Below are 9,716 nucleotides of genomic sequence, written 5' to 3' on the forward strand. Positions count from 1 at the left end.
TCTCATGTGAAGGCCGCTTTAAAGGAGAATTTCGTTTTTTTGTAACCTGCAGCCCTCTCCTCACATTAATTATGATCTGACGACTCACCCAGTGTTCTCCGCAGCGTTTTTGTCCGTCCTAGGCGTTGTTCTGAGATCAATAGTGTCCAAGCAAGTCCTAGAATGGAGCTCCGTGGGGGAGGAAAAGCACGCTGCCACTTGGCCCCCACGGAGCTCCATTCTAGGACTGGCGGACAGTATTGATCTCAAAACAATGCCTAGGACGGACAAAAACGCTGCGGAGATCACTGGGTGAGTCGTCAGATCATAATTAATGTGAGGAGAGGGCTGCAGGTTCAAAAAAATTCTCCTTTAAGGCCATCAGGTGTGGCCGTGTACGTTCACGTTTGTTTGTGTCTGCGTTTCTATCTTCACTCTGCGCCTTTATGCGTGATTTTGCCGTAGCTATTCAGCTTCCCCACCTCGTCTAACCCCCTTACCTCTCCGTGAAAACCACGTCATCATCCCTTTCAAGCTACTCGGGTTGGCAGTTCAAGTTTGAATGCCAGCAGAAGAGAAGCAGCGCGTGGAGTAGAATAAAGAAAAAGCATGTACTATATTGGAGGGAGTCTGTGGATGATGACCTATACGCTTCCTAAAGAAGCCACGGTGTCAGAGTGAAAAAATGCCCACCATGTTGTTGACTTTACCTTTACCTTCCCCGCTCCCCTCCTCGGGTTAGAGGGAAGGTTACGACTCCCCTCCTCGGGTTAGAGGGAAGGTTACGGCTCCCCTCCTCGGGTTAGAGGGAAGGTTACGGCTCCCCTCCTCGGGTTAGAGGGAAGGTTACGGCTCCCCTCCTCGGGTTAGAGGGAAGGTTACGGCTCCCCTCCTCGGGTTAGAGGGAAGGTTACGGCTCCCCTCCTCGGGTTAGAGGGAAGGTTACGGTTCCCCTCCTCGGGTTAGAGGGAAGGTTACGGCTCCCCTCCTCAGGTTAGAGGGAAGGTTACGGCTCCCCTCCTCGGGTTAGAGGGAAGGTTACGGTTCCCCTCCTCGGGTTAGAGGGAAGGTTACGGTTCCCTTCCTCGGGTTAGAGGGAAGGTTACGGCTCCCCTCCTCGGGTTAGAGGGAAGGTTACGGCTCCCCTCCTCGGGTTAGAGGGAAGGTTACGGTTCCCCTCCTCGGGTTAGAGGGAAGGTTACGGTTCCCCTCCTCGGGTTAGAGGGAAGGTTACGGTTCCCCTCCTCGGGTTAGAGGGAAGGTTACGGCTCCCCTCCTCGGGTTAGAGGGAAGGTTACGGCTCCCCTCCTCGGGTTAGAGGGAAGGTTACGGCTCCCCTCCTCGGGTTAGAGGGAAGGTTACGGCTCCCCTCCTCGGGTTAGAGGGAAGGTTACGGCTCCTCTCCTCGGGTTAGAGGGAAGGTTACGGTTCCCCTCCTCGGGTTAGAGCAGGGGTCTCAAACTCAAATGACCTGGGGGCCGCTGAGTGTCCAGTCTTGTCACAAGGGGGCCACTTCATGTATTTAAAAAAAAGAGAGAAAAATGCAACCGTTCGAATTCTCAACATTAACAATTTATTCATTTATTTGAGGGACAATCTATTTTTTACATTAACAATTTATTTGTTTATTTGAGGGACTTTGTTTTCTTTTTTTTAGGGACAATGCACATTACTAAATTAGGCAGTGTTAATTTTCAACTGTCCCTTGGAACTCCAGCTAGAATTAGAACTGATCATAAATGTCACTTGGCAGCTCAGTAATCCGCTCTGCCACTGTGTTGGCTGAAAGGCTGATGTTGCTTAAGTGACTTTTTTTTCTGGACAGACAATATAACATATAACAGAAGTGGAGGTGGTATTGGCCAGAATGACATGAACATTTGGAAACTTATTCAGCGGGTATCTTGCATGTTGCGTTCAGGTGCATTGTAAAAAAAAAAAAAAAAAAAATGCAATTCCATCGCGGGCCACACAGGGGGCGCCGGCGGGCCGCATGCGGCCGTGAGTTTGAGACCCCTGGGTTAGAGGGAAGGTTACGGCTCCCCTCCTCGGGTTAGAGGGAAGGTTACGGTGGGTTTAGTGGCAAACGCGGGCTGTGGCCATTGTCTCGTGTCGTCAGCGGCAGCGAGGAGAAATGCGCTCGGCTTGTGATTGGTTTCACACTCAAGTGCTCTGATTGGATTCAATAGCCTGCCGATAACAGGCGTACTGTAGCCTATGTTATCTTCCCCTGAGTTAGGGGCGGCTGTAGCTCAGGAGCTAATCATTTTGGATAAAAGAGGTAGATGGTTCGATTCCCGCTTCTTTCAGTCTGCATGTCGAAGTGTCCTTGGGCAAGATACTGAACCCCAACTTGCTCCTGATGGTGTGCCAGCACCCTGCATGGTAGCCTGCATGCCATCGGTGTATGCATGGGTGAATGTACCTACTGATTGTAAAGCGCTTTGGATAAAAGCGCTATATAAATGCAGGCCATATTTGATTTTAAGGGTGCACGGTGCAGGCATGGCATAGAATATCTGACACCTGGGCATTCTGAAGCCTGTTGATGTCCTATTTTACATCTGACTTTTGATGACAATCAAGTTTATTTTTGGCAAAACAACGCTTGGGGGAAACAATGACTAGCCAGCCACCAGCCGTCCTCATCAATGCTGTCTTGTTAAAAACTCGTCCTCAGACTTGACGCAAGCGCGAGACTTCCTTATTTCTTGAATATGCTATGAAAACGACACAGGTGGAAACAACTTTGAATGTTCTGTACTTTGAAGACTAAGCCTTCACCTTCAGTACAGCAGACAGGTGGCATCAAAACACGGGGCGGGAAATAGACAGTATATTTGTACTAAGAGGAGCAGACTTCCACATCTTCCTGTCTTTGTCAGCAAGTTCTTTTATGAAAGGCAGACAATGGGGCATCCTGCCAGCATTACGATGTACAAACCCAGAATGTCTTCAAGTACTGAACTTCTACAACTTCTCTTTCTCTCTCTTCTTCTCTCTTTTGTCTACTATGTGCTCCCCATGTGGCTCCCCAAGTGCTGGAAGCCTGAAGTTCTTCTCAGAAACTTGAGGCCAAAGTCTGAGACTTCAGAGAAACTATGAGGCATTGTACAAAAGGTGAAGGTTTCCAAATATCGTTTTTTTCTCTCTCAACTTTTCAATCTCAACCTTACATAATGCTTGTCTCACTCAAATAAAAAATCCAGACAACCTTGGTCACTCAAATCCAGACGCACACGAAGGTTTTCAGTCTTCCAGTGTGATCTTTTTTTTATTGTTTGCTGCAGGCAGGCAAGTGATGTGAAATCATGCATATTTGCAAAGAATATGTGTGTGTATGTGATTTGGCCAGTTCCCGTTATAAGAATACTCAGTAGTATTACAGTATAAACCACCTTATAAAACTACATATGGATGGTACTCTTTGGATCTGGCCACGTTACTGCAGCAGTACTGCAGCAGTGAGGGTATCTTTTGTAAAGAACAAAGAAGACATTTAAACAAAGGACGCCACTTTTACTGCTGTGGCAGCACTTTGGCAACCCAGCAGTAAGTTGACCAAATGAAAAGAGGAACATCTGTAGAGTAACATGAGTAACATCATGAGTAACATCATGAGTAACATTATGAGTAACATCTGTAGAGTACCGCAGGAATGAGTGTGGAAGATCCAGTCTAGACACTTCTGGTGGAGGCTAGTTTAGCATAGTTTTAGCATATTCCTCCAGGATGTTGTCCCCCTTTCCTGCTATATAACCTGGGATGATTGGCTGGTGTGTGTGTGTGTGTGTGTGTGTGTGTGTGTGTGTGTGTGTGTGTGTGTGTGTGTGTGTGTGTGTGTGTGTGTGTGTGTGTGTGTGTGTGTGTGTGTGTGTGTGTGTGTGTGTGTGTGTGTGTGTGTGTGTGTGTGTGTGTGTGTGTGTGTGTGTGAAAGATTCCCTTACCATTGAAAGGTTATATGGGGTCATCTTGCCTTAAAGGGATAGTTCGGTTTGTTTGAAGTGGGGTCCTATCAGCTAGTTGCATACACTAACTGAAATAGGTACAGTGTTCTGGACGCTGAGCGCACCGTCTATCGAGATCCAGCACTCTGAGCAACAGCCTCCACAGCTCTGTCTCTTTAGTACAGGGGGTCAAGAACTAAAACGTAATTTAGCCACCTAAAACAACACCCACCTAAACAAATCAATATCAGTGTATACATGTACGCTCTATTTTGACAATTTTCAGCGCTTTACTTTACCGTCAAACAGCCCTCTCATTCTGCACTATTTCCTCCCAACCAACTACCGTATTCCTCCGCATGTATGTATTCTCTTTTCTGTGTGGAGTTTGCATGTTCTCCTTGTACTCCCCAGGGGGTTCCTCCGTACATAACCCCCCACTAAAAACATGCAGAAGATCGTCATCCGACCAGTGACGACAACATCTGAAGTTGGTCCCCGGGCGCTGGAAAGAAAAAGCGACCACTGCTCCTGGCCTGCCCCCTGGAGGAAAGGACAAGCCTGGATGGGTCAAATGCAGAGGACAAATTTCACCGGCCACCGTCAGCATGAGTGTGTGTTGTGGCCGCATGCATGTGTTGAAGTGTTTGTGTGATTGTGCGGGCTTGTCCGTCTGAAATCGTGTTTATCGTGTTTTCATACATAGCACTTTTGTACCCCCTAGTGGTTAGAATGGGTAGTGCTCCTGAGTTCTTCAGAATCAGAATCAGAATCACTTTTATTGCCACAGTATGCAAATTACATACGAGGAATTTGTCTTAGTGTCTGTATGCAGCGTAGCGGTCACATCAATATACAGAGAGAAGAAGTAGGAAGATAACTAAAGACAATCACAAAGTTGCAAGTGCAATCAAATCGAGTAAATATATACAATATGTACATGAGTGGTGAAGTGTTCTGTGGATCATAAATATGAATTTACATTGAATTTACATGAGATTTACAGACTGAGTTAAATAGACGTTAAATAGGCAGTGGATTTACATTAATTTACAGTCGGAGTTAAATAGAGTTTACATTGAATGTACATGAAATTTACAGGCTAAGTTAAAAAGGCATTAAATGTGCAGGGAATTTACATGAATTTACAGTCCCAGTTAAACAGGCATTACATTAGATATGAGTTACAGTTTTATGGGGGGGGGGGGGGGCGGGGGTTCAGTTGAGTTTTGGAGGAGGTAGTGAGTTTGTGTGTGTGTGTGTGTGTGGGGGGGGGGGTTGTTGGTGAGTTGTGTTCTTGACTATAATACTCTCGTATAATAAATCCCTTTAGGTTATATGTTTGATTTATGGTTACTAACCCCTTTTGTAATAGTATTTAGACCCCTTGTGGTGAACCAGTGGACTGCAGGTAAGTGCCCTTTAATAATATAATATAATATAAAGTACTCCCCTGTATCTAATAATCACCAATATATGCTGTCATTTACTATATCACGTAATAGGCTAATGCTAATTATACAAAAGAAACCCCCCATTGCAGGCCTGTATCGTTGCTCGGGTACTTGGGGTACGGCAACCATTAGGGCATCCTCCTCCGTCAGAGTATAGGCTATCGTTCCTCAGTCTAAGCGTTGTCAGTTGTCATGTCTCCTAGTAAACTATATCCAGTGTGCTCTGAAACACCTTCAGTCCTCACACGAAAATGCTGTCATTCTTCCTGCATTACTGTTTCACTCCTCACGCGTCAGTCATCGCACAATACGGCATCACTCGTCAATCATCAGTCCTCATTCCTCAGTCCTCACTCGTCAGTCCTCACTCGTCAATCATCACTCCTCACGTCTCACACAAAAACGTTGTCATTCCTCCTGCAGACTAGCTGTCAGTCATCACTCCTCACGTCTCACACGAAAACATTGTCGATCCTCCTGCAGAATAGCTGTTAGGCATCACTCCTCACGTCTCACATGAAAACGTTGTCATTCCTCCTCAGACTAGCTGTCAGTCATCACTCAAACTAGCTGTCAGTCATCACTCCTCACGTCTCACACGAAAACGTTGTCGATCCTCCTGCAGACTAGCTGTCAGGCATCACTCCTCACGTCTCACATGAAAACGTTGTCATTCCTCCTCAGACTAGCTGTCAGTCATCACTCAAACTAGCTGTCAGTCATCACTCCTCACGTCTCACACGAAAACGTTGTCATGTGTGTTGTGTGTGATGGGGAAACCGCAAGAATGGCTCTGTGAATTTAGCAACAATTTTTTACATTTACAACTTCACTTCCGGTTGAATGATTTTGCCTTCAAAATAAAAGCGCAAGTTTTTTTATATTTACAATATAGATTAAAGTAGTAATCTATGAGACCCAACTAGTCTAGTCTATTGTCATCAAACATTAAACTAGATGTTCCTCTTAGTGTTACTATGTTAATTCTGCACTTGTTGGACATGTGGTGGAGATGGTCACCTAGCGAGGGTGTGCCGCAATGGTCCCGGGGGAGGGACCAGAACCAGGGTGCAGTGGTTCTGGGCGCGTCCCGGAGTATGCTGGACATGCGGGAAATTTGGGCACTTGGCGAGAGAGTGCTATGATGCTTTCAGAGACCAGTCAACAACGCGAGCAGAGAGAGGTGTGGGCGGATGGCAGGTGAGACTCTGCTGGGAGTGTGGGGAGCCTGGACATTTGGCTCGTGAGTGTACCGGGACTTTTGAGGACAGGGGGAGTGCACAGGCTGGGGAGAATGTGATCAGCCGGGAGGAGGAGCCCGTTGTTACAGTCGGCAGTGTGTCGACTGTGGTTCCGGATGGGCATGTGGAGCAGAGGTCTAGAGAGCCGGTCCAGCCAGAGTACTCTACACCCCCCACGGTTGTGGTACATAAAGCCGAGGCAGCGAACGAGATAGCTGGTGATTGTGTTTCCCCTGATGAACTGAACACACCGCCCCCTGGTGGATGGGGGTGAGAAAATGAGCGACTTCGGGAGGAGGATTGTTCAGATGTGGACCAGCAGGATAAGGGAATGACCATAAGGGATGTGGGCGAGTGGAGACGCAGACAGGAGGATGACGCTGACATCGGACCGGTGCACGTGTGGGCGGCAGCACGACGCCGACCCACGTGGGATGAGGCCTGGTGTTCCAGCGCCACAAAGGAACTGTGGGAGATGTTTCCAGACCTGCGTCTGTGTAAAGACGGGGTTCTGGAGTTGGAGGGGCTCAATAAAGAAGGCAAGGGGTGCCTGGTTGTGCCCCGTTACCTGCGAGAATTGGCACTGAGGGGGGCGCACAAGGGCCCTGGATCCAGTCATTTTGGGCCTGAAGAGACACTCAGCCGCATCCGTAAAGTTTTCTACTGGGAGCGAGAGAGGAGAGACGTAGAGGAGTACTGCCGCCGATGTGATAGCTGCGGAGCGAAGAGGAGAGTAACCCCTTGGGAACCTCAGAGGCTGAGATGGGGCCAGATGCACGAGTGACTTGTGGAGGTGATGTGGGATTTTTTTGGGGGGGAAAGGAGGTTCTGTTTTGGGAAATGAAAGTTGGATTATAATGTGTAAAGGTTGATTGGGTTGTGAAGTTTTGATGTAGTGTGTTTGTTTTGGATGTGTCATTTGGGGGGGGAATGGTTGTTTGAAAGGGGGAGCAGTATTGTGTGGGATTTTGGTTATAATGTTACAGCCTCACTCTCTTTTTATTATTTTATTATTCAAGTGTGAGTAATAGGCGGACCCGAATACTCGGCTACACATACATACATATATACATACATACATACATACATACATACATACTACATACATACATGCATGTGCAAGCAACAGGCCTGTGTGTGCATGCATTGTGCCCGTGCAACAAGAATATATTACAATGTCCCCCTCTGCATTAGTGTATTTATTATTACTATTCATAATTCTGGTGATATTGACACATAAGCTGCATTGAGTTGATGAGGCCTCTCTTCAGAGAAGGATTCCAGTGCACACCTCTCCGGTCGAGTCAGCAGAATAGCATCAAAACTAATCACATTTTAATGGATCTCCAAGCCCCAAGGTCACAGATAGTGCAGATCAGTGCAGTGGCCTGAAGCGGACTTGGACAACAGCCCCTTCTCATCCTCCAGACCACTTCTGATGAGCCCAACCTGGGAGTTGGATTTGATGGAAATTGACACTACTTGCCATGGGCAAGCAGCCACCCCCTCAGTAATATCCATAGGCGAAGACCGGCCATACCCTAAACCACGAGTCTGAAGACCGGCCATACCCTAAACCACGAGTCGGGGGTGCCACCTCTGGCACGTGAAGGGTTAACCAGTGGCATGGCAGCACACAGTAGCAATAGATGCACAATCACAGGCGCAGCGGTGTATCTTGTGCCCACGCTGCTGGGTCAGCGGTGTATCTTGTGCTCACGCTGCTGGGTCAGCGGTGTATCTTGTGCCCACGCTGCTGGGTCAGCGGTGTATCTTGTATCTTGTGCCCACGCTGCTGGGTCAGCGGTGTATCTTGTGCCCACGCTGCTGGGTCGCATCCTGGGTCGCAAGCAACGAAGCACAATTGGCGGATAAGAGCTTCGGCTGACTTAAGTCACCTTGATTGAAGACTTGTTGTGGACGCAGAGCAAGGTGATGTAGGGCACACCGATGAAGGCCCACTTCTCATTGGGCCAGAACATGATGACGGGATGTCGCTCCGGGGCCTCGGTCGCCACGTCAATGTAGGCAAAGCAAACGCAGGCCAAGTAGGAAGCCAGACAAACCAGGATGTGCCAAGCAGAGTGTAAGTAGGGGAAGTTAATAGAGGACCACATTTCACAGAATACACAATCACTGAACCAGCAAAGGAGAGCCAGTGCCCACAAGGACCCTGAGATGAGGCCCAGCTTGAAGACATGTGGGTTTTCACACCTTTTGAGCTCAATAATGAGCATCAGGGTGCAGGCGAAGCCCAGGGTCATCAGTGAAAAGGAGTTGAGCACTGGCTTCACAAACGCCATCCCAGTGCTGATCCCTGACAAGATGCCAATGAGCACTTTGAACCTTGTGCGATCCCTCCTGCACATCCTGGGCAGGTATCTCTTGGGGAACCACATGGCGATGGCACACATCAGCACCCACAGGATGGACAGCTCATCCAGCATCTGGCCCAGGAAGCTGAGGGTGGCATGGAAATATATAGATCCGATACCAATCACCAGTAGTAGACTCCATATGAGATATATCCCACTGTTGAAATGTGTTGCATATTGGTGGAACAAGCACATTAATATAGGCGGCAAAACAAAGAACAAAATGTTGCTGATCGTGTTATAAAACTCAGCGATGTTGGGGTGAATAACGTAATTTCCTTCACACCAGTCCACATCGGAGCTGCCAGCTTGCAACTGGTCCCAAAAATTAAGATTACCGTTACTCATGTCTCGACTAGTTCTTGCCGAATGCAGATAGGACTCCGAGGTGTCAGTTTTACAGATGAAAAAGGCAGTCAGGGGAAAAGGTCAATTTCTGGCGGTTGGCCGATCAAACACTAGACTTTGGTGTCTGCCACCCGAGGCATCAAACACTAGACTTTGGTGTCTGCCACCCGAGGCATATTGTAAATCCGACGATGGTAGACTGGAGAAAAGTCATCGAGTTACACTTTAAACACTGTCCTTCCACAAAGCCAAGAGTCGTCTAATTTAAAACCTCAGCAGGTGCTGATGTCACAATGTCTATGACATCAGTGGGTAGGACGTCATCAGTGATGTCATAAATCACTGATGATGTCACAATGACAATGTCCAGTG

General features: G+C 47.8%; 1 pseudogene across 1 annotated transcript; it reads right to left on the reverse strand.

Moving 5' to 3' along the window:
- Positions 1-8,510: 8,510 nt before the first annotated feature.
- LOC310774821 (alkaline ceramidase 2 pseudogene) lies at positions 8,511-9,350 on the reverse strand (annotated as a pseudogene). Its single transcript has one exon. The product of its transcript is annotated as an alkaline ceramidase 2 pseudogene (transcript).
- Positions 9,351-9,716: the final 366 nt, after the last annotated feature.

This window comes from Poromitra crassiceps (assembly GCF_964638095.1).
Source record: "Poromitra crassiceps genome assembly, chromosome: 4".
Classification (NCBI taxonomy): Eukaryota; Metazoa; Chordata; class Actinopteri; order Beryciformes; family Melamphaidae; genus Poromitra; species Poromitra crassiceps.